This window comes from Platalea leucorodia, assembly GCF_965183815.1.
Source record: "Platalea leucorodia genome assembly, chromosome: W".
In the NCBI taxonomy this organism is placed as follows: Eukaryota; Metazoa; Chordata; class Aves; order Pelecaniformes; family Threskiornithidae; genus Platalea; species Platalea leucorodia.
This window is the reverse complement of record NC_138859.1, coordinates 34,104,340-34,128,792: the sequence shown is the minus strand read 5'-3', so window position 1 is coordinate 34,128,792 and position 24,453 is coordinate 34,104,340.

Genomic DNA, 24,453 nt, shown 5'->3' with positions numbered 1-24,453 from the left:
TTCCAGTGTGGTCCTCTCCATGGGCTGCAGGGAAATACCTGCTCCACCGTGGTCTCTTTCACAGGCTACAGGGAAATATCTCCTCTGGCACCTGGAGCACCTCCTCCCCCTCCTTCTTTACTGACCTTGGTGTCTGCAGGGTTGTTTCTCAAACTTTTTTCTCCTCACTCCTCTCACAGCTGCTGTGCAGTGTTTTTTACCCTTTCTTAAGTTATCACAGAGGCACCACCAGCATCACTGATTGGCTCAGCTTTCATCAATGGTGGGTCCGTTATGGAGTTGGCTTGAATGGGCTCTGACTGGCATGTGGGCAGCCCTTGGTCTCTTTTCACAGAGGCCACCCCTACAGCCCCTCCTGCTACCAAAACCTTGCCACCTACACCCAATACAGTGGCATTCCCACTTAGTTAACCTTATGAACAACCATCAAAATCAGGCTCACAGCACACACTTGTGCAAACAGGCTGATTGCATCGGGATATTCAAGAAACTGAGAGGCCATTACAACAAGGCTGGGAAGACATATCCTGGAGGAGAGGAAGGGGTAGGTGTCATTCTTACCTCTTTCCACAAAGTGTCTCTCAGGCTGATAAACAACATGGCAAACAGCAAAAATTGAAAACAGCCATTAAGAATTCTAGGAGTCTGAAGTCTACAGCAAGGAAGGGATCAAGCACTAGAGCAGGGGAAGGAACACATAAGTCAGCATCCAGAGTAAATACGTCAACATCATGACCAGCAAGAGCAAGTAACAACCTATCAAGTAACAACTCAGCTAAACAGGTATAACGGCTACAAATTCAATCTAGCACACTCAGATCAAATCTGTCATTATCTCAAACCCCTTGAGCCCCATTTTGGGAACCACAAAGGACTGTGGTGGGTTAACCCCAGTTGGCAGCTAAGTACCACACAGCCTCTCGCTCTACCCAACACCTCCCCTCGAAAGGACTTCAGAGAGAATAGGAAGAGCAAAAGTAAGAAAACTGATGGGTTGAGATAAGGATAGCTTAATAAGCAAAGGAAAGAGGAAGAAAAAATAAAAACAACAAAACAAAAAAATTATGCAAAGGCAATCACTCACCACCTCCCACAAGTAGACTGATGCCCAGCCAGTCTCCGAGCAACGGCTACCTTCCCAAAACCCCCTCTCTCCTCCATTTTTCTTGCTGAGCATGACATTATATGGCATGGAATATCCCTTTGGTCACTTTGGGTCAGCTGTCCTGGTTGCACCCCTTCCCAACTTCTTGCCAACCCCCAATCTACTCGCTGCAGGAGCAGAGTTGGAAAAACAGAAAGCCTTGATGCCGTGCAAATACTGCTCAGAAATATCCAAAACACCGGTGTATTATCAACACTGTTTTAGTCACAAATATGGGCTGCTATGAAGAAAATTAACTCCATCCCAGCCAGACCCAGGAGAAAGAGGCAAGGAGAGAGAAAGACCAGAATAGAGACAGAAAGAGAGAGCGCGCGCAGATGAGAGAGAACAAGAGAGAGGCCGGGAGAGAGACCAGAAGGGAGACAGTCAGAGAGAGACCTGGAGAGAGAGAAAGAGAGTGAGACAAGATAAGAGACACAAAAAGAGCAAGACACCAGAAGATAGAGAGAGAGAGCATGACTAGGGAAAGTGTGAGAGAGAAGGCAACCAGAAGGGAGGGAGAGAGAAAGATGGGGATGGGGGAGAAGGAGGGGGAGACCTGGAGAGAGAGACCAGGACCGGGGGGGGGAGAGAAGGCAAGAAAGGGAGAGGAGGGAGAGCGAGAGATATGCCATGAGAGAGACAAACTAAGAGATAGAGCGAGACCAGGAGAGAGAGAGAGATCAGGAGAAATAGACGAGGATAGACAGAGAGCAGGAGAGTGAGAGAGAGATACCAGGAAAGATAAAGAAAGACAGAGACCAGGGGAGACACAGACAGGTCAAGAGAGAGACAGAACAGGATAGAGAGAGTGAAAGAGCCCAGGAGGGGGAGAGAGACACTAAGGGGGAGACAGAGAGGAAGAGAGAGATACACCAGAAGGGAGAGAGATATACCAGGAGAAAGAGGAAGACGGGGGGGGGGGGGCAGTAGCTGAGGGAGACCCAGAGATAGAGATAGACACCCAGAGACCCAGAGAGAGAGACAGGCCCAGACATCCAGAGAGACCCAGAGCCAGAGAAAGGCCTAGAGCCAGAGAAAGATAGTCAGACAGAGAAGCACAGAGAGACCCAGAGACCGAGAGACCGAGAGATCCAGACACAGAGCCAGAGCAAGAGAGAGTGCACAAGAGGGCATGAGACAGACAGAGACACAGGCAGAGAGGGAGACAGAGGGTGAGCACACTTTAAAATAACTATTTTTCTACCATCTTTGTGAATATAGGTGGAGAGACAGAGATTAGTTGTTCTAGCTTTGGTAAAAGCTCATCAGGACTTCCACCTTTTGGATAGCAAGATCAGTAGATTGCAAGATGTAAATGTGTGGGAAAGCAGTCTAAGTTAACCTGAACATGATTTCCTTAAGATGAAACTAAATCAGAAAGAAGCAGCTAACAGCAGCAGCCATCAGATGCAGCAGTTTGCACAGCAGTTCGAGAAGAACAGTGCAAAGAAGGCAACCTCAGTTGAATTCGTACCACTGTGACAGTCTCAGATATGGTGGTGACACACCACAGGGCAGTTTCCCAGCAGCTGTTGGAAAAGCTGTTCCTGCTAGCATAGAAACTTTAATGCAGATTGAGCTTCACATGGTGGATGCATCCCTCCAAGTCCCAGGTTGCACAGAGTGCCTAGGGACTCTCTGATCCCAGGAGAGATGGTCCTCTGTCTTGCAGGAAGCGTGCTGTCTTGGAGGAGCTGTGCCACCAAGTGGAGGAGTTACGGGAGGAAGTGAGCAGGCTGCACAGCATCAGGGAAGACGAAAGGGAGATGGACAGGATCTTCTCTGACATGCAATGGCTTGAAGAGTTCCAGACCCCAACTGCATTAGAGATGTAGGCAGTGTCCACCCCTAGTATTAAGGTAAGTGCAACCTGTGGAGAAGGTGAAGGATGGAAGCTGGTGACTTCTGGCACCAAGAGGAAGGTTCCTGCCCCACCTAAGGGCTTACAACAACAAAATAGGTTCACAGCCTTCAGTGTTGAAAAGGAGCCAGATGTGCCTTCAAGCATAGGATCTGGGCCACCTGACCTTAAACCACACAAGACCACCAGGAAGAAGCAGCGAGTGATCCTAATGGGTGACTCCCATGGGGGACAGAGGCACCCATCTGCTAACCTGACCTATCAACTAGAGATGTTTGCTGCCTGATGGCGGCCCAGATCCAGGATATTGTGGAGGGACTGTTGAAGCTCATCTGACCCTCTGATTGCTACCCCCTGCTGTTCTTCTATGTGGGCACCAATGATACTGCTAGGGGAAACCTGGACAGTATCAAAAGTGACTACAGAGCTTTGGGAGCGATAGTCAAGGGCATGGGGGCACAGGTGGTGTTCTCCTCAGTCCTGCCGGTGAGGGGAAAGGGTGGGAGGAGGAGGGCACTGATAATACAGGTCAATAATTGGCTGCGGAGCTGGTGCTGGCGACAGGGGTTTGGGTTCTATGACCGTGGGACCCTGTTTGTGGATCAGCATCTGCTTGGGAGAGAGGGGATCCACCTCACTAAGCAGGGCAAAGGCATTTTTGCCAGTAGGATAGCTGACCTCATTAGGAGGGCTTTAAACTAAGAATGAGGGGGGAGGGAGAGAGTAACCAGCGGCCCTGCGAGGGAATGACGGACAGGGTCGATGAGCAAACAGCATTGGGGTGATGTGACAGGAAGGGATCACAAAATCAACAAAACTGGGCTTAAGCAGGGTCAACTCCAGCACTTGCATGCAAACAAGGAAGTGCCTACAAGGCACCATTATGGAGAAATCCCCAAAACCCTTTCTAGGGAGTCAACATGCTGGGGTGCCTCTCTGAAGTGCCTGTATGCTAATGCACGCAGTATGGGGAATAAGCACGAGGAGTCAGAGCTGCGTGTGCAGTTGCAGGGCTATAATCTTGTTGGGATCACTGGAATGTTGCAATGGAGGGCTACAGGCTCTTTAGGAAGGACAGGCTGGGAAGATGAGGAGTTCCCCTTTATGTGAGAAAGCAATGGAGCACATGGAGCTCTGCCTGGGGATGGATGTTGAACCAACTGAGAGCTTATGGGTTAGGGTTTAAGAGAAGACAGGTAAGGGTGACATTGTAGTGGGTGTCTGCCACAGGCTGCCTGACCAGGAAGAACAAGTGGATGAGGCCCTCTACAGACAGATAGGAGCAGCCTCATGTTCAAAGGCCCTGGTCCTCATGGGGGGACTTCAACCACCCTGATATCTGCTGGAGGGACAACATAGCAGGGTATAAGCAATCTAGGAGGTTCCTGGAATGCATCAGCGATAACTTCCTTCTCCAAGTGACAGAGGAGCCAACGAGGAGAGGTTCTTTGCTGGACCTCCTACTGACCAACAAGGAGGGGCTTGTTGGGAATGTGGAGGTTGAAGGCAGCAGTGACCATGAGATGGTGGAGTTCAGGATCCTGAGGGAGGAGAGCAGAAAGCAAGCTCACAACCCTGGACTTCAGGAGAGCCGACTCTGGCCCTTTCAAAGATCTGCTTGGAAGAGTCCGGTGGGATAAGGCCCTGGAGGGAAGAGGGGGCCAAGAAAGCTAATATTCAAAGATCACCTCCTCCAAGCTCAGAAGTTGACCATCCCAACAAGCAGGAAGTCAGGCAAAAATACCAGGAGGCCTGCATGGATGAACAAGGAGCTCCTAGCCAAACTCAAGCAGAAAAAGGAAGCATACAGAAGGTGGAAACAAGGATGGGTAACCTGGGAGGAATACTGAGACATTGTCCGAGCATCCAGGGATGGATTGTTAAGAAAGTTAGGAAAGCTAAAGCCCAAACAGAATTGAATCTGGCCAGGGATGTCAAAGACAACCAGAAGGGCTTCTATAAGTACATAGGTGACAAAAGGAAGGCTATGGAAAATGTGGGCCCATTGCTGAATGAGATGGAGGACCTGGTGACACAGGGCATGGAAAAGGCTGAGGTGCTGAATGCCTTCTTTGCCTCAGTCTTTACTAGCAAGACTAGCCTTCAGGAATCCAGACTCAGGAGACCAGGGGGAAAGTCTGGATGAAGGAAGATGCCTCCTTGGTGGAAGAGGATTAGGTCAGAGAATACATAAACAAACTGGACATACATAAGTCCATGGGCCCTGATGAGATGCACCCATGAGTGCTGAGGGAGCTGGCAGATGTCATATTGTGAGTCCACTCTCAATTATCAAGGGAGGTGATCCTTCCCCGCTACTCAGCACTGGTGAGGCCACACCTGGAGTCATCTGTCCAGTTCTGGGCTCCTCAGTACATGAGAGATATGGACATACTGGAGAGTCCAGTGCAGGGCCATGAAGATGATTAAGGGACTGGAGCATCCCTCTTATGAGGAAAGGCTGAGACAGCTGGGACTGTCCAGCCTAAAGAAGAGAAGGCTCGGGGAGGATCTTACCAATGTATGTAAATACCTGATGGGAGGGTGCATAGAAGATGGAAACAGGCTCTTTTCAGTGGTGCCCAGTGACAGGACAAGAGGCAACGGGCCAAACTGAAACACAGGAGGTTCCCTCTGAACATAAAGAAACACTTTTTTACAGTAAGGGTGACTGAGCACTGGCGCAGGTTGTGAATAGATGTTGTGAAGTCTCCATCCTTGGAGATATTCAAAAGTCTTTTGGACATTGTCCTGGGCAACCGATCCTGCTTGAGTAGGAGGGTTGGAACAGATGACCTCCAGAGATTCCCTTCCAACCTCAACCATTTTGTGATTCTGTGCTTGCCAAAGTCGAAAACGTGACTGTCAAAAAATCTGACTCCTTGATGAGTTCCTCCAAATGATTAAATCCTGAAGAGTTCTTCACAAGTCAAGGCCTCCATGATAATTGAACAGCTTTTAACCATATATTTAAAAAAAACAGTTTCACTTTATTTTTCATTATTTGCTGTATTACTATTTTATAATGATCTCAAGAAATCATCCCAAATAGAAACCCATATCAATGCCTCCAAATATGTGACTTGTAAATAATATTATTCTAAAATAGCCAAAAGATTTCTCTCTGCAGTCTAGTCTAAGAGTTCAAGTAATGAATGGAAACATCCCATTAACATTACTAGTGGAGAGTTCTGTTCAGGAGGGGAACAAAAAGAAACTTGTACATTTCTAAGATTTTATGTTGATGAAACCAACCTAATAATTTTACTTTCTATCTGGTATTAAACTGGACATATTGAAAGAGTACAAAATTTCTGTTCTCTTTCCCAAGGTTCTCCTCCTTTACGTCCCATTTTTCCACCATCACTTTTAAAAAAGTAGAAGAAAAATCATTCCCTTTCTTTTGTCTTCTCATCAGAGAACTTAATTTGGTTGAAGTCACTTAAGTAGTATATTATGGAAAGAGAGACATTTTACAGAGCTATTTTTGTTTAAATCCAGCTAGATTACACTGACAAGATCACTGGATCTTGCAACAACTAGAGCTAAAGAAAAAAAAAGTTATTTTCTCCAGTAGAGAGCCATTCTAAAAAGCAGTATGCTTCTGCCTTAAAAGTAATGCAACTTGATAGAATTAACATAACATATATTTTAATGTCAAATTTAAATTTAAAGAAACTTGCTTTGTTTGAATTCTGAAGTCTACAAAATAAAGGACTAAATGTATAAGTCATCATCTTTTCCAGTTACTGTGCCATGCCATTTGACTTGATAAATATTTGCCTTTCAATCATGTCACATCATAAAAACAATAACCGAGTTCTGCTGCATTCACAATACGAATGTATGCTGAAAAATTATGTTTGAAAGATTTTATTAAGAAAAATAGTGACACACAAGCCAGTTAAGGTAAAGGAGGAACTGACAAAGGTTTCAAGCACAAATAGCTTTCATTTTATGTCACTCGTGAAATTTTAGATTTAAGACTAGATTTTTATGTTTATGGGGTCCAATTAAGTGAATGTCTGGAGTATTGTGGCAGGTTGACCTGATCCAGCAGCCAAGCACCCACACAGCCATTCACTTACTCCCCTTTTCTGTGGGACAGGGACAAAATAGAAGGAAGGTGAGAAGACTCATGGATGGAGATGAAGACAGTTTAATAGCAAAAGTTGCACACACAAGCGAAGCAAAATAAGGCATTCATTCACTACTTCCCATCAGCACGCCGATGTTTAGCCACTTCCTGGAAAGCAGGACCTTAGCACGTGTAATGGTTACCTCCTCCTCTCCCTGAGCTTTCATTGCTGAACGTGACATCATATGGTATAGAGTATCCTTTTGATCAATTCAGGTTGGCTGTCCTGGCTGTGTCTTCTCCCAGTTTCTTTCCCATCCCCAGCCTACTCACTGAGGAGGTGGAGGGGGGTGGGACAAGGCAGAGTGAGAAACAGAGAAGGCCTTGATGCTGTGCAAGCACTGTTCAGACCCCATTACAAGTATACAAAGAAATTGGGTAATGGACTGTCTAATTAGCTATTTGGTATATCTAATGTTTTCAAACGTTTGGCTTCTTTTTTCTTCCATGTGCATCAGTGCTGTTGTAATATGAAGTCAAAAGAATTTACCTACCTCACAATGGCTTTGTGAAGTTTAATTAACTAACATTTGTAAAGCACAAAGAAAGTGCTATACAAGTGAAAGAACTATTTGTATAAAACTGAACAAGCTCTGAGCAACTACTGGAGTTTGGAAATAATTTTATAGCCTTTTAAGGATAACAAGACACACAACAAAAATGGGTTGCATTAGCCACCCAGTTATCTGATACTGAATGAAAGTAGAAGATGATACACATTTGTGAGCACACATTGGGCAGGAGTGGGCTCATATTTACCCACCTCGTGTTGATAGTTGCCTGATTATGTACACAAACCACTTAATACTTTTTTTCCTTAAGGTGAGACTTAATATATTTTTTGGATTGTCGGCTTTTCCCCACTTGCTAAGAATTTTTAACTGGTACTTTTCATACTAATTGCTTTGGGGGTATATTGCTGCCTGTTTTTAGCTAATGGATACACATGTAAGATTTATGTGGGCTTCTCCTATTTTTGATGATATTTTCCTTGAGAACAAGCGAAAAAATTTTTTTAAAAATTGCATGGCTCTTTCAGATTACCAAAAAATTTATTCTGAGTTGAAACTAAACCCTGAGTTCAGGTTAAATTGAAATAAAACAGTCATAAACATGCAACTTTGTGTGGTATGTTGTGTCAAAAATAGTTTAACACATTATGGGAAAAAAAACACTGTTTCAAGTATTTCAATTTTCTTCACCAGGACCTCATAATACACAGCCATAAAAACATCTCATGCAATGTAAGCCTTAAGACTAGTTGCAATAATTAATATCAACTGTGTGAGTTGAAATGAAAAGAAATGCAGTTTTATGAAGAAAGTTTAAAAAAAAACCCAGCAAACAAGCAAAAAACTATTCACTTGAATACATTTTGAAGTAACGTATTTTGGCTAAGTACTAAATAAATAGTGTAGTCCACTGGACACAAATGACTATTTTCCTAATTCTGAAAATAGAATCATAGACTCATAGAATTTTTTAGGTTGGAAAAGACCTTTAAGATCATCAAGTCCAACTGTTAACCTAATGCTGCCAAGTCCACCACTAAACCATGTCCCTAAGCACCACATCTACATGCCTTTTAAATATCTCCAGTGGACTCAACCACTTCCCTCTGCAGCCTGTCCCAATGCTCGACAACCCTTTCGGTGAAGAAATTTTTCCTAATACCCAATCTAAACCTCCCCTGGCACAACTAGAGGCCGTTTCCTCTTGTCCTGTCATTTGTTACTTAGGAAAAGAAACTGACCCCCACCTCACTACAACCTCCTTTCAGGTAGTTATAGAGAGCAATAAGGTCTCCCCTCAGCCTCCTTTTCTCCAGGCTAAATAACCCCAGTTCCCTCAGCCACTCCTCATAAGACTTGTGCTCCAGACCCTTCACCAACTTCATTGCCCTTCTTTGGACACTCTCCAGCACCTAAGTGTCCTTCTTGTAGTGAGGGGCCCAAAAATGAACATAGTATTTTGAGGTGCGGCCTCACCAGTGCCGAGTACAGGGGCACTATCACCTCCCTGGTCCTGCTGGCCACAGTATTCCTGATACAAGCCAGGATGCCATTGGCCCTCTTGGCCACCTGGGCACACTGCTGGCTCATATTCAGCCAGCTGTTGACCAACACCCCCAGGTCCTTTTCCGCCAGGCAGCTCTCCAGCCACTCTTCCCCAAGCCTGTAGCATTGCATGGGGTTGTTGTGACCCAAGTGCAGGACCCGGCACTTGGCCTTATTGAACCTCATACAGTTGGCCTCGGCCCAACGATCCAGCCTGTCCAGGTCCCTCTGTAGGGCCTTCCTACCCTCCAGCAGATCAACACTCCCACCCAACTTGGTGTCGTCTGCAAACTTACTGAGGGTGCGCTCGATCCCCTCATCCAGATCATCAATAAAGATATTAAACAGAACCGGCCCCAGTACTGAGCCCTGGGGAACACTACTTGTGACTGGCCGCCAACTGGTTTTAACTCCATTCACCATGACTCTTTGGGCCTGGCCATTCAGCCAGTTTTTTTATGGATCCCATCCTGCCCCATAGACTTGTGTGTGTCTAAGTGGTGTAGCAGGTCGCTAACCACTTCCCCTTAGATTATGGGGGCTTCATTCTGCTCCCCGTCCCTGTCTTCCAGCTCAGGGGGCTGGGTACCCCAAGAATAACTGGTGTGACTATTAAAGAATGAGGCAAAGAAGGCATTAAGTACCTAGAGTTCTTCAAAATAATTCATAGCATATTTTAGTACCATATAAATAAAACCAACTGTACATAACACATAGGCTCATTGTGTTTGATTATAATATTCTTTTACATTCTTATGTCACAAGTATGGTCTATTTTAAACTATTAGCAGTTATTAAATAAAAATAAGAGATTCATGTAGCTTTTTAGGGTACAATACATTTTTTTTTTATTCAGAATTAAAAGGATTTTTTTAAACAATAAAATAATTTATTTCCCATTTTAGCCTACAACAATGGAAAGTAGATATTCTATGTGATAATTTTCATTAGAGGATCCCTGTTCTACACTTGCTACTTTTACGATAAGTAAACAGCTGGCAAGAAACTCCCTCTTGTGGTCAAACATTCTTAATTAGGAAAAAAGATCTGGACTCAGCTGATGGTATGGATTATTAGAATATGGGTCACTTGAAACCATTAAGATTAACAATATTGATATAAGTAGTTTTATTGACACAATTCATTGCTAATTAGAGATGAATTCTTAAACATATGCTTTTAATTTTTGCTAAAAATAAGGGTTTGCACAACTGTTCCAGATAAATCAATTCTAAAGTGAACTTTCTACCTTGTCTCTTTTCTCCTTTTGAAATCATAGCTATATCTATAACAAGATCTTATCTCACAGAACACATCAGTGATACAATGCACAAAAAAAAGTTTTTCTCATGTGTTGACTTCCCATATGACAGTCACAAAAAAGTAAATTGGAAGAGCTTCAAAAAGTGCATAATGGTGGAATGTATTAGCATTTCCAATGTACCATTAACTACTGTTCTGCCATAGCATGTGCAAGTGCTTTGCCTTATGTTGTGGCGAGATGCTCCAGACCTTGGGTATGGCATGGGACAATGGAAAGCGCTTGCATAACATGCTTGCACTACTTGCGCAGCTGCATAGATCAACTCACACAAAGAAACCTGTGATCAACTGTATATAACTATTTGTGGATCACCAACTGTTTTGAGACACATCCAGCTTTGTATGTAAAGGACATGTCTACGTCAACCCGTCAATCATACGATTGAACAGAGAAGGTGCAATCCCATAAATAAGGCACCTCAACGCTAACTCGGGGTAGCTCTCGTTGGCTGGTCCAGGGGTGCTGCCCAGCGAAGGAGACATCTTTACATTGTGACGGAGAACATGAGAGGTCGACAATTTCCCCAACTGTTGCTCATCAACGGGCAAGATCAATTGTTAACGGTGTTATACCTTGCCTACATGGCAAGTGAGCTTTCCCCTTTTCCCTTTCGCTCATGCTTAAATTGCTTGCATTTCGCTCAGGATTAATTATATGGATTTTCAACTTATATTATTATAATAAAGTTGATCTGACTTGGTCCTTAGACCGCTGTTGTTTTATTGTCCGATATCCAAAGAACCCTTGTTGTGTGACAGTTCTGTGGCAATAACTGAATAGTTCCGAGTTGGGAGAGCTTTACAATGCTCCAAATTAGGGATGTGATAAAAGATGAAAAACTACTATCTGGGTAGGTGTGATGGGTTGACCTTGGCTGGCTGCCAGACCCCCACCCAGTCACTCTCCCACTCACTCACACACACATGCACTCTCTCTCCTCAGCAGGACAGGGGGGAGAAAATAAGATGGAAAAGCTCATGGGTTGAGATAAAAGCAGTTTAATAAGAGAAGCAAAAGCTGTGCATGCAAGCAAAGCAAAAAGAGGAATTCATTCACAACTTCCCATCAGCAGGCAGATGTCCAGCCACTTCCTGGAAAGCAGGGCCTCAGTATGTGTGCCAGCAGTTGCTTAGGAAAACAATTGCCATAACCATGAATGTCCCTGAATCCTCCCCCTTTCCCTCAGCTTTTATTGCTGAGCATGATGTTATATGGTACGGAATATCCCTTTCATCAGTTTGGGTCAGCTGTCCCAGCTATGTCCCCTCCCAACCTCTGGTCCACCCTCAGCCTACTGGCCTTTGTGTGTGGGGGGGTGTTGGAGAGAAAGCCTTGATGCTGTGCAAGCACTGTTCAGCAGTAACTAAAACATTGATGTATTATCAACACTTTTTATTGCCACAAATGCAAAGTACAGCACAATAAAGCTGTGTTCAGCTCTGGGGCCCTGAGACATGGACCTGCTCAAGTGGTCCAGAAGAGGGCCACGAAGATGATCAGTGGGCTGGAGCACCTCCCCTATGAGGATAGGCTGAGAGAGCTGGGGTTGTTTAGTCTAGAGAAGAGAAGGCTCCAGGGAGACTTCCAGTACTTAAAGTACCATAGTTCCATCGTGGCCTTCCAGTACTTAAAGGAGCCTACAATAAAGATGGGGAGGGACTCTTTATCAGAGAGTGTAGTGATAGGGCGATAGGTAATGGTTTTAAACTGAAAGAAGGTAGATTTAGATTAGATATTAGGAAGAAATTCTTTACGGTGAGAGTAGTGAGACACTGGGACAGGTTGCCCAGAGAAGTCGTGAATGCCCCATCATTGGAAGTGTTCAAGGCCAAGTTGGATGAGGCTTTGAGCAACCTGATCTAGTGGAAGGTATCCCTGCCCATGGCTGAGAAGCTGGAACCAGATGATCTTTAAGGTCCCTTCCAACCCAAACCATTCTACGATTCTATGAATATGGGATGCTATGAAGAAAGTTAACGCCATCCCAGCCAGATCCAGTACAGTAGGATAATGATGCCTCTTAAATTTCTTGTGGGTTTCAAGAACCTATACAAATAACTGTGGGATTAACATGGGAAACTGATAGCATTTGCTTTGAGGTTGTAAACTTTTCCTTTGGTTGTAAAGTTGCTCCCCTGTTTTGTGTTTAAATCTAAGGCCGTGTTCACATTTCTCATAAAAATCAATAGGTCTTTTGTGCTTGTTATTCTCACACTGCACCATGTAAAGTAACTGCACAGCTGCAATCAATGTGCTACATGGTCCACTTGTGCACTGATAATGCTTTATGAATAGAAGTACAATTCTTGCTATTTAGAGAATCAGAGATTTTAACATACACTATGAGATCTCAATTATTTCCAAGATTTATGATTAAGGGACTTTTTGAAACTTCATTTAATGAAAAATCATGTTCTACCGATATTATTGTATTTAAGAAAAAAGATATCTTTGATTGCATTTTATTGAATTAATAACATAATTGCTTCAAGTTTAAAATAAAAAGCCTACAAAGAGACATGATCTGTATTAATAAAAAACCTGAGGGGACTACTGGTAGTAGAATACGAGCATCACTTCACCAAATGAACTCAACTGTTCTAGGAAATTGTGTGTGTGTGTGTGTGTGTGTGAAAAAAATGCAATACTTCTAGAAACTCAGGACATCTTCTTACCTTACCACTTTTTACATCTCCTGCTTCCTTCAAATCACACAGAGCTTAGAAGGTACTAGTCTAATATCTCCTTCTAAAGCAGACAAATTAAGTCAGTCAAAAGTAGACAAATGAAGTCAGGAAATGTAAAGGTATTAAGGGGGTGTCTTTCAACATCTTTTCAAAGAATTAGCAGTGGTGCCTTACCACTCATGGTAACATTTGACCATGAGTTTCATGCTTTTGAGGGTGGCATTCATACAGCTGAGAGTACGGAGACACTGTAGATCTGTATGCAATGATGAACTCTTCCTGTAGTTGAAAATTTCCTTTTTGCAAGAGTCCAGATGTTTTTTGTTCCTTCCTGTTCCAGAGTTGCATTCCAAGGGAGAAGAAACTGCAACAATGAAATCCTGAGTTTAATGAACCGTATTTTCTCCCTCCTGTAGATTTTTACTGCAGAGCGATGTTATATGACATTTTCATGTGTGCATGGAATATCAGGAAGTGCTTATATCACTTATATCAAGAAGTGCTAACATAGTTAATGGACCTGTGGTGGGCTGACCCTGGCTGGACGCCAGGTACCCACCAAAGCAGCTCTATCACTCCCTCTCCTCAGCTGCACAGGGGAGAGGAAATATAACGAAAGGCTCGTGGGTCGAGATAAGGACAGTTTAATGAAAGCAGAAGCAAAGGCCGCACATGGAAAAGCAAAAGGAAAACAAAAAGATTTTATTCTGTACTTCCCATCAGTAGCGATGTCCAGCCACCCCCTGGGAAGCAGGACCCCAGCACACATAGTGGTTGCTCCAGAGGACAAACGCCGTAAAACGACGAATGCCCCCCCCCCCCCCCCCCCCCCCTTCTCCTAGCTTTTATTACTGAGCGGATGTCATATGGTATGTAATATCCCTTTTGTCAGTCTGGGTCAGCTGTCCTGGCTATGTCCCCTACCAAGAGACAGCCTTGATGCTGTGCGAGCACTGCTCAGAAGCAGCCAAAACACTGGTGTGTTATCAACACCCTTCCAGCTATCAATACAAAGCCCAGCAATATGAGGGCTGCTATGGGGAAAATTAACTTCATCTCAGCCAGACCCAATACAGGACCTCACATCAGAGCAGGTGGATGTGCCCTGAAGGAAACTGCAGCCTGTGGAGAGCCCATGCAGGAGCAGCCTCCTGGCAGGAACTGTGGCCCCATGGGGGACCCACACTGAAGCAGTCTGTTCCTGAAGGACTGTACCCCCCTGGAGAGGACCCATGCTGGAGCAGTTCATGAATGACTGTATCCCATGGGAGGGACCCCACGCTGGAGCAGGGGAAGAGTGTGAGGAGGAAGGAGCGGCAAAGATGAAGCATTATAATCTGGCCACAATCCCCATTCCCCATCCCCCTGCACTGCTCAGGGGGAGGAGGCAGAAGAGTTGGGAGTGAAGTTGAGCCTGGGAAGAAAGGAGGGATGAGGGGAAGGTGGTTTAGATTTGTTCTTCTTTCTCATTTTCCTACTTTGTTTAATTGGCAATAAATTAAATTAATTTCCCCAAGTCGAGTTTGTTTTGTAATTGGTAAGTGATCTCCCTGTCCTTATCTTGACCCATGAGATTTTCATCATATTTTTCACCCCGCTGTTCTTTTGAGAGCGGGGAGTGATAGAGTGTATTGGTGGGCACCTGGCGGCCAGCCAAGGTCAACCCACCACATCCAGTTGCACTATATAACTTTTCTTTCCTTCGGCCTTCTAAGTACATTTTGCCACTATGCTGATGTCACCATTCCTCTAGTAATGACTTTTTCAAGCTGCACGTGAAATAAAGAAAAAAATTATGTCCCATATGTATTTCCATGTATAAAGTGTGAAAAAACAGTGAAAGCTTGAAAAAAATTGAGAGTGTCAATTACTGTAGACTTATAATAGCATAGGCATGACCCCTAGAGCAATCTGTATTATCAAGGAACTGTATTCTATTTCTGGTACTAAATATCTTTTTAGTGGCTTTCTTAATATGATTGAGTAACTATTGGAGAATATACATTTCCAATTTAAAAATTAATAGGGATACTATTTAATCGTATTAAGAGTTACATTTTCAGAACTCACTATGAGTAAACACACCTCTGCCTTTGGACAATTAAATTCTTCATTATTAAATCCCCTCCCAAAAATTAATTAGGTATGGTAGGTGGTATTCAATAGTTGCAACATTTTCCATTGAACGTGGTTATATTTTACTAATGAATTTGATTTAATTTTGTGAAGCTATTTGGGATTTATTTACATTAACATTAAAAAAGCTAGATACTTAGCTGTTGTAAAATACTTCAGCTCACTAGGTGGCAATCTGGCTTCTTATTCTGCTTTTCACATTGTTTGCTGGTTAATAGCATAAAGCAGATTTCAATCCAACATGAAAGGACAATGTAAAGCAACTACAAAAGGTAACAATGAGGCTAATGGAATGCAGTTCAGATGAATGAGCTGAAATTTCTGCTACTTTGATTCCCTCCTCCAAATTCTTTGCTAGTTGTTATGTCTTGGAAGATTTTGTTGTGCTTTTGTGTGACTGTTGACATATTTATTGGGGAAGTGATTACTATTTTTCAGTTCAGTTTGGTCAATATTTATCCATTGTACCTGGCTTTGTATGGGTTTGCATGTGTCCTGGTCTTTAAGTCAGTCTTATGCTTCTCATTCATGTTAAGCTTGTTGGAGAAGTTGTATTACCTTGTTTCTGGTTTTATCTTTTGAGTGATTTCCCTTTGTTTCTTGGTATTACTTGCATATACTATTTCTGATTCTCTTATGTCATTCAAATTGGTAGCTGAGGTTTGTTTTTAATTCTCCGTGGCGTGTTCTTGCCTTGTATGTTAGCATGTGGTAGCAAAGAACATTCCTTTGGAGAATCTGTGGGTAGCTCTTCTGACTGGTGGATAAGTATTGCAAAAAAAATTACTTTGCAACATAAATCCAAATTTTCTAATAGCTATTCTCAACTTCAGATCCTCCCAAGATTAGGTAGTAGTTTACTATGAATATCTAGTTCTTATAATTAAAAGCAAATAGGTCTATTCTGAAATTTCCTAGATAATTTTGGATTTCCTGAATCTATAGAACTTTATCCTTTTGTTAACCCCTATGTTTTCTTTTCCACCTCAGTCATTCAATGTACACTTATTATTGGTATTGTGCACACAGCCTTGGCAGATATAGCTCTGATTCCTTGAATAAAAAATGTGTACATATCATCACATAAGTCTTTGAATTTTCTGAGACTGTCTCCTAGTCACCTTAATAAAAACTTGCCATGTATATACAGGTCATCCCTTACTAAATATTAGAATTTTTACTAAATATTAGATTTTTTTTTAGAATTAGAACATTTTTGTCCTGGAATGTGACTTGAACATGAATGCGGTATCTTCTACTACATGTTTCTTGATAGATATTTTTGGATCCTCCTGTTAAGATGTCTATACTCTGTATTGTATTTTCAAAGCTATCTTGGTATGCACTAGAATATCCATCTGCTGAAATTTATTGGGCAAAATAAGCACCCATATTATTGACACTTCATTCAGAATTTCAGTAATATCAATCGTAGCCCCTTGGGTGCATTCGTCAGTGATATGATGTTTTCTAACAGCTTGCAATTAGGCTGCATATTCACCTTGTGACAAAAAGTGAACTGATGCAATAACTCTATTCCAAAGGCCACTTTTAACAGCAACTTCTCTGTCTGAGTATACTCCCTTTCTCTGTCACTTAGGACTATAGTAGCAAATAATTTGTTTTGCAGCTTTGCATTTATGCTGCTTTTGTCTATCTCCTAAGGTACTGCATTATAGCATTAACTGTTTCAGAAAGTTTAGTCCCCTAAAATTAATGACTCTCTTATGATTTACTCTTTCAAGGTCCCCAAAAGAACTTTTATGTATCATCTGATTTATGGGAGAAAGTTTACATGTAGGAGGCAGCACCTTTGGGAGGAGAGATCTACAAAAGAAATCTTAAACCAAGAAAGGGAATCAGAAAACCTAGCCAAAGTAGGAGAGAGGGACTAAGGCAAGGTCCACAGATCAACCTCCATCATACATAAATTTGATGGGTAACTCTGTACTAATAAATGAATATCTGTTTATAGGTAGGGGTTATTACCATGGAGAAGGGGAATCTACATGTATTAACTGATCTCTGCATGTGTAGCAGCCACCAAGAGATGCAGCTATGAAAAAAGTAAATGTAATTTTGCAAGAAATCAGGATGTTGTTTTCAATAAAGATTTAAAAAAATGTGAAACAAATTGGAACATGGGAAGTTAGGATAAGATTTTACTTTTTTTTTAAATGAGGATGATCAAACACTGAAACAGGTTGCTCTGAGAGGTTGTGGAACCTCCATCCCTGGAGGTGTTGAAGACTTGACTGGACACAGCCCTGAGCAACCTGATCTATTTAGATCTGCTTTGAGCAGTGGGTTCGGCTAGATAACTCCTAAAGTTCCCTTCCTAGCTATGTTATTCTACCCCTTTGTAGCCTCAAGGCTGGCATACTTGGTTTTGTTGGTTTTTTTTTTATTGTGTGTCACAGTATATATGTGTATTGGGTTTATGTGGCAAGGTTTTGGTAGCAGGGGGGCTGCAGGGATGGCTTCTGTGAGAAGATTCCAGAAGCTGCCCCCATGTCAGACAGAGCCAGTTTCAGCCAGCTGAGATTCCCCTGCAGCCCATGGTAAAGACCACAGTGATGCAGGTTGTCCCCCTGCAGCCCATGGAGGTCCACAGTGGAGCAGATATCCACTGTGGTGGATGTGCCCTGAAGGAAGCTGTGATCCCGTGGAGAGCCTATGCTGGAGAAGGCTCCTGGCAGGAACTGCAGCCTGTGGGAAGGACCCATGTTGGAGAAGGTCATGAGGGACTGTATCCCATGGGAGGCAACCCATGAAGTTGAGCCCAGGAAGAAGGAAGGAGTGGAGGGAGGTGTATTTTTCAGATTTATTCTTATTTCTCATTATCCTACTCTGTTATTAATTGGCAATAATTTAATTTCCCCAAGTCAAGTCTGTTTTGCCCGTGATGGTAATTACTGAGTGATCTTCCTGTCCTTATCTCAATCCATGAGCTTTTCATCGTATTTTCTCCCCGGACTCTTAATCCTCCTCCTTTCTCTTAGTTTTTATTGCTGAGCATGATGTCATATGGTATGGAATATCTCTTTGGTCAGTTGGGGTCACCTGTCCTGGCTATGTCCCCTCCCAACTTCTTGCCTACCCTCAGTCTACTGATCTTTGCGGGAGGTGCATTGCTGAGACAGCCTTGATGCTGTGGGAGCACTGCTCAGCAATAGCCAAAACATTGTTGTGTTATCAACACTGTTCTAGCTACAAATACAAAGCACAGCACTACATGGGCTGCTATGGGGAAAGTTAACTCCATCCCAGCCAGACCTAATGCAATAGGCTAACCAATGTATGCTTTCTTGATTGATCTTTTTTTTCCTTTCCATATTTCTTTAATGTCACCATATAAACATTGCTGCAAAGTAGGCACACTTTTGATTTTTTTCATATGCAGTTCATCTCCCTTTGAGGGCATTCTCTCTACAACCACACCTACAAGCTGGGATTGCATACTCCACTTGTAATCCTATCTATCTTCATTGTATCTATTTGCTCTCTGCTTCTAAGTTTCAGGTAAAAGGAAAAAAAGAATAAATAAAAAATACTTCTCTAAAGTCTCATTTTATCTGGAGTCATAACATTCATCAGACACTTACCAGTTGCTCCGATGCTTCAGGTATTATTCTTCACAAATCTCACTGATGTCTCATTCTTCCTCCCAAGTGAGAAAAAGCCTTGCCACCCACTTATTTTACCATTCACTTTTATCCATACATTTGTGACTGTCTACAAACTCACTTCATACTTCCACAGTTTTCATGCAACCAATCAAATTTTCTAGTGTTTGAGGCTCTTTCTTTTATTGTGCACTTTTTTAGTACTAATCTGGGTTTTGTTATTAATCATTATACTGGGTTTACATGGCAAGGTTTTGGAACCAGGGGGCTGCAGGGGTGGCCTCTGTGAGAAGACACCAGGGTCTGCCCACATGCCAGACACAGACTGGCCAAAGCTGAGCCAATCAGCAAAGCTGGTGGTACCTCTGTGAAAGCATATTTAAGAAAGGGCAAAACATTGCACAGGCAGTGAGGAGTGAGGAAAAAAAAGTGTGAGAAATGATCCTGTGAACACCAACGTCAGAGAAGAAGGAAGAGGAGGAGATGCTCCATGTGCTGGAGCAGATATTCCCCTGCAGCCCGTGGAAGAGACCGTGGTGGAGCAAGTATTTCCCTGCCCACATAGGTGCAGGTTCTCCTGACAGGAACTGCGGCCCTGATGTGAGCAGTGAGAAAGGTGACCTGGGTAGAAGGGGAAAATTACTGAGCAGAAGAAAATGCTTACTGAAATAGTGACAGAGAAAATGCCTGCTAGCCTGCAACTGTTAGCCTAGGAACTAGGCCTGTGAACCAGAAAATCCTTGAAAAGCGCAGCTGGCATCTTTGAAGTACAGCTGGGTGCCTAGAAACTGGAAGCATCCTGAGATACCATCGATAAATGCAAAAACTGTAACCACAATTTATCATCTGAAAAGGTGAAAAATAGCCTGGAAAAAGGAAAACATCCTGAGAAAGTAAGAATTGGTAACTGCCATTGTCTCTTCTAACTGCAAGAACAGGAAAGCAGTCTGGAAAAATAAAAATTGGTCTGAAAGAACAGAAAACATCATCATCTATTGGCTGTTCCAGGTAAAAAAATAGAAAGTAACAGCATCTATTGGCTGCTTGAAGTGGTGGTGTCCTATACCCTCTTATGTCTCTATGATATAAAAATGACTTAATTTTTATCCATAATGGAGTCGCTCTCTCTGAGAACGTGCTGCATGTACTTTTCCTTTCCTAACCAGGTTGAACTCTGCATGAATTTTCTACAAGATCTTGGACTCTCACCGGGGATGCCTGACTGACTCCAAATCTATGACACGGATAATCTTTGAAGTGAGACTGTCTGTTATTTCATTGGTCCCCTTTCTAGGCCTGCTTCTGGGGTCAGTTTGGTTAGTCCTCCCATCTTTGGGATGGTTGGGTCCCCCTCTGGGATCAGTTTGTTCTCCCCTCTCGGATGGTTTGGCCCCTTCTGAGATCTCTCTAATTCACTTGATACTAGTATTATATATCCATATAAGCAATCTATCATAAGTATATCTGCTATTATATTGTTGATAAGTTTGCTTCACTAATAAGTTTGTAGTAACCTGTAATAGTATATACCTACTTGATTGCTGCTATTATTGATTGCTGCCATACTACTGATTGCTGAAAATAATTTGTAATAACTTGATATTTGACGTAACATACTTGCTAGTGGTGATTTGTGTGGTATTTGTGGCAATCTGTAATAAAGTAAGCAAATTCAGAGGATGAAAGCCTCCGTGTCCTTGTATATTACGGAATACTATGAATCCATGGTCGCAATCTCTACACACCCATAGGCCAGTTGACCCTTTAAGTCATGACAGGCCCATGGAAGACCCACACTGGAGCAGTGTGTTCCTGAAGAACTGTAGCCTGCAGGAAGGGCCCATGCTGGAGCAGGGGAAAAGTGTGAGGAGGAAGGAGCGGCAGAGACAAACTGTTATGAACTGACCACAACCTTCATCGCCCAGCCACCCTGTTCCACTGGGGTGGGGGGAAGGCAGTAGAGGACTTGGGAATTGTACTGGTTTTGGCTGGGATAGAGCTAAATTTCTTCATAGTAGCTTGTATGGTGCTATGGGTTTGGATTTGTGCTGAAAACAGTGTTGATAATACAGGGTTGTTTTAGCTGTTGCTAAGCAGTGCTTATGATCTGAGTTGCATGTTATAGGAATTACACTAGCGGGAACCATCTGAACTAATGGAGGACAAGCCTTACAAGAAGCAGCACAAGTGCAGCAGTGACCTGACTTGAGCTGGCTTTGGTGCCCAATAACTCCACGTGACACACCACCTCTCCTGTCCTGAGTGACCACCATAACAGATGAAGCCCAAAGTCATGGACTACATGAAGTCAATGGACAGTTTATGGACATTTTACAGACATTTCACAGGGATGGTCCATAGACTAAGGGAATGATATCTGTGATATGATATATTCCCATCAAAGAATGTGAAGGGGGTGGTGGTTAATGAGGATATATTGGCTAGTGTGGGACCTGAGCATGATGCAAATGGTATGGAATAAGGGGTGGAGAATGTGTGCTGGTTTTGTCTGGGATAGTTAATCTTCTTCATAGCAGCCCCTATGGAGCTATGTTTTGGATTTGTGCTGAAAATAGTGTTGATAATACAGGGATGTTTTAGTTACTGCTGAGCAGTGCTTACACAGAGTCAAGGCCTTTTCTGCTTCTCACACTGCCCCACCAGCAAGTAGGCTGGGGGTGCACAAGAAGTTGGGAGGGGACACAGCCAGGACAGCTGACCCCAACTGACCAAAGGGATATTCCATACCATATGATATCACGCTCAGCAATAAAAGCTGGGGGAAGAAGAAGGAAGGGGGGGACATTCGGAGTGATGGCGTTTGTCTTCCCAAGTAACCGTTAACATGTGATGGAGCCCTGCTTTCCTGGGGATGGCTCTAAACACCTGTCTGCTGATGGGAAGCAGTGAATTAATTCCTTATTTTGCTTTGCTTGTGCACACAGCTTTTGCTTTACCTATTAAACTGTCTTTACCTCAACCCTGTAGTTTTCTCACTTTTACCCTTCTGATTCTCCCTCACATCCTACTGGAGGGGGAGTGAGCGATCGGCTATGTGGGGCTTAGTTGCAAGCCAGGGTTAAAGCATGATAGGAATGAAGGAGTGAAGTTCAGCCTGAGAAAAAAGGGAGTGGGTGGAGGGGAAGGTGTTTTAGTTTTGTCTTTGTTTCTCTCCATCGTATTCTATTTTAATTGACAATAAATTAAATTAATTTCCCCAAATCAAGTCTGTTTTGCCCGTGACAGTAACTGGTAAGTGATGTCCCTGTCTTTATCACAATCCATGAGCTTTTTAATCTTAATTTCTCTCCCTGTGTGTTGAGGAGGGGGAGTGAGAGAGCAGCTGGGTGGGAGTCTGGCAGCCAGCCAATGTCAACCCACCACAATCATTGCATCTTCTGTATTAATCATAATGTCTTCTTATCCTAAAAAGGGATCAACCCTAAAAAACCTGAAACCATACTAATATGAAAGATGTACCTATAGACTTCCTGTAGCGATGGCTCATATAAAAGCAAGTTGTATGAAAATACTACTCTTAGCTGTCTCATTCAGCTTACTGCAGTTGTAAGAACTCTACATGTCATATTGGGCTGTATGCTATTTCAAATTTGGGCCTGGGACTGCAGAGATTGTGAAAGGATGCATTCAGTAGTTGGACAGAGGAGTTTAACAGTCAGTCAAAAGTGGTGGATCCTCTTTGTGCTCAGTATTTTTGTTTGTGAAATATCATTTTGAGCCACGTTGTTTTAGTCTGTGGAGTACTTATGTATCTGGGCCCTTTTATGGACATTTTAAGAAGCATAACTACTTTGCTCAAGCTCTGATACTGATCAATGGCTGGAGATTGTTGTTATCATTTTAAATAGGTCAGTAACGTGGCTATTTTATTTACTAGCTGTGAATTTTTGTTCACTGACCTTATTTATGGCAATACAAAAATATAATTCACAGTATGATGTCAATGTGCTATAAAGTTGTTGCATTTTAACCCCAGCCAGCAACTAAGCACCACACAGCTGCTCGCTCACTCCTCCTCAGTGGGATGGGGGAGAGAATCAGAAGAGTAAAAGTGAGAAAACTCATGGGTTGAGATGAAGACAGTTTAATAGGGAAAGCAAAAGCCGTGCCCACAAGCAAAACAAAGCAACGAATTAATTCACTACTTCCCATTGGCAGGCAGATGTTCAGCCATCCCCAGGAAAGCGGGGCTCCATCATGAGTAACAGTAACTTGGGAAGACAAATGCCATCACTCCGAATGTCCCCCCCTTCCTTCTTCTTCCCCCAGCTTATATACTGAGCATGATGTCACATGGTATGGAATAGCCCTTTGGCCAGTCTGGGTCAGCTGTCCTGGCTGTGCCCCCTTCCAGCTTCTTGTGCACCTGGCAGAGCATGGGAAGCTCGAAAGTCCTTGACTAGTATAAACACTACTTAGCAACAACTAAAACATCAGTGTGTTATCAACATTATTCTAGTACTAAATACAAAACACAGCACTATGCCAGCTACTAGGAAGAAAATTAACTCTATCCCAGCTGAAACCAGGACAAAAGTGCATCTGTTCAGTTAATATTACTCTAGCATGTATATGACTAAGAGTGTAGGTAATAACTTGTCCTATAACAATATTTGTGAGCAATAGTTACCAAAACAATGTTTCTAAACTTGCATCCTTGGTTTCTCAAGCTTTCATCGTAGGAACATGTGCCTACAATTTGTTAATATATCCTTGTTTAAAACTTCTTTAATAGTTCAGATGATGATGGAAACCCTTACAAGTCATTCCTGATATGTGCCATTAGAGATTTCTGTCATAATCTATAGGATCATACAGTACTGAAAGATGCCTGAGAGTTTAAATTTTGGCAGAGGTGAAGGGTGGGGAAAAAAGGTATTATGTGTTTGGTCATTTCTTGAAAAAAGCTATTTTCCTGTAGAAGTAAATTAATTGCTCTGGAAAACTTAAATCTATCAGTAAGTATTAGAAATAAATTTAACAGAAAACTGTGTATAGCATATACTTTCCACTTTTAAATAAAATATACAGTTTTAATTACCTGTGCTAGGAACACATATTAGAATAATTCTAAACAAAATTCAGAGAGACTGTGTATTTTATTATTTCTCAAACTCAAATTTGAGGAATATTTAAAACAATAAAACATTTTCATATAACTACATGAAAGAGGATGGTTGTAAGTGGAAAATAAATAGCAACAGATATTTTCCTTTATAATGTAAACATCTGGCAGCAATCCTTCCTTACACAGTAAATATGCATTTAATTGGCAATGATTAGTTTATTGCAGCAATATGAAGTGAATGTTTTCCCAGAAACAAACAGCTGTTGCAAGAATTTCACAGCAACTTAGCTAATACCAGGTGCTAGCTTTATCTAGAATGAAATGTTCTGTATCCAAGAAAATACTGAAGCAGTGAATCAGAAAAAGGTATAAACCAGGACTGCTAGAT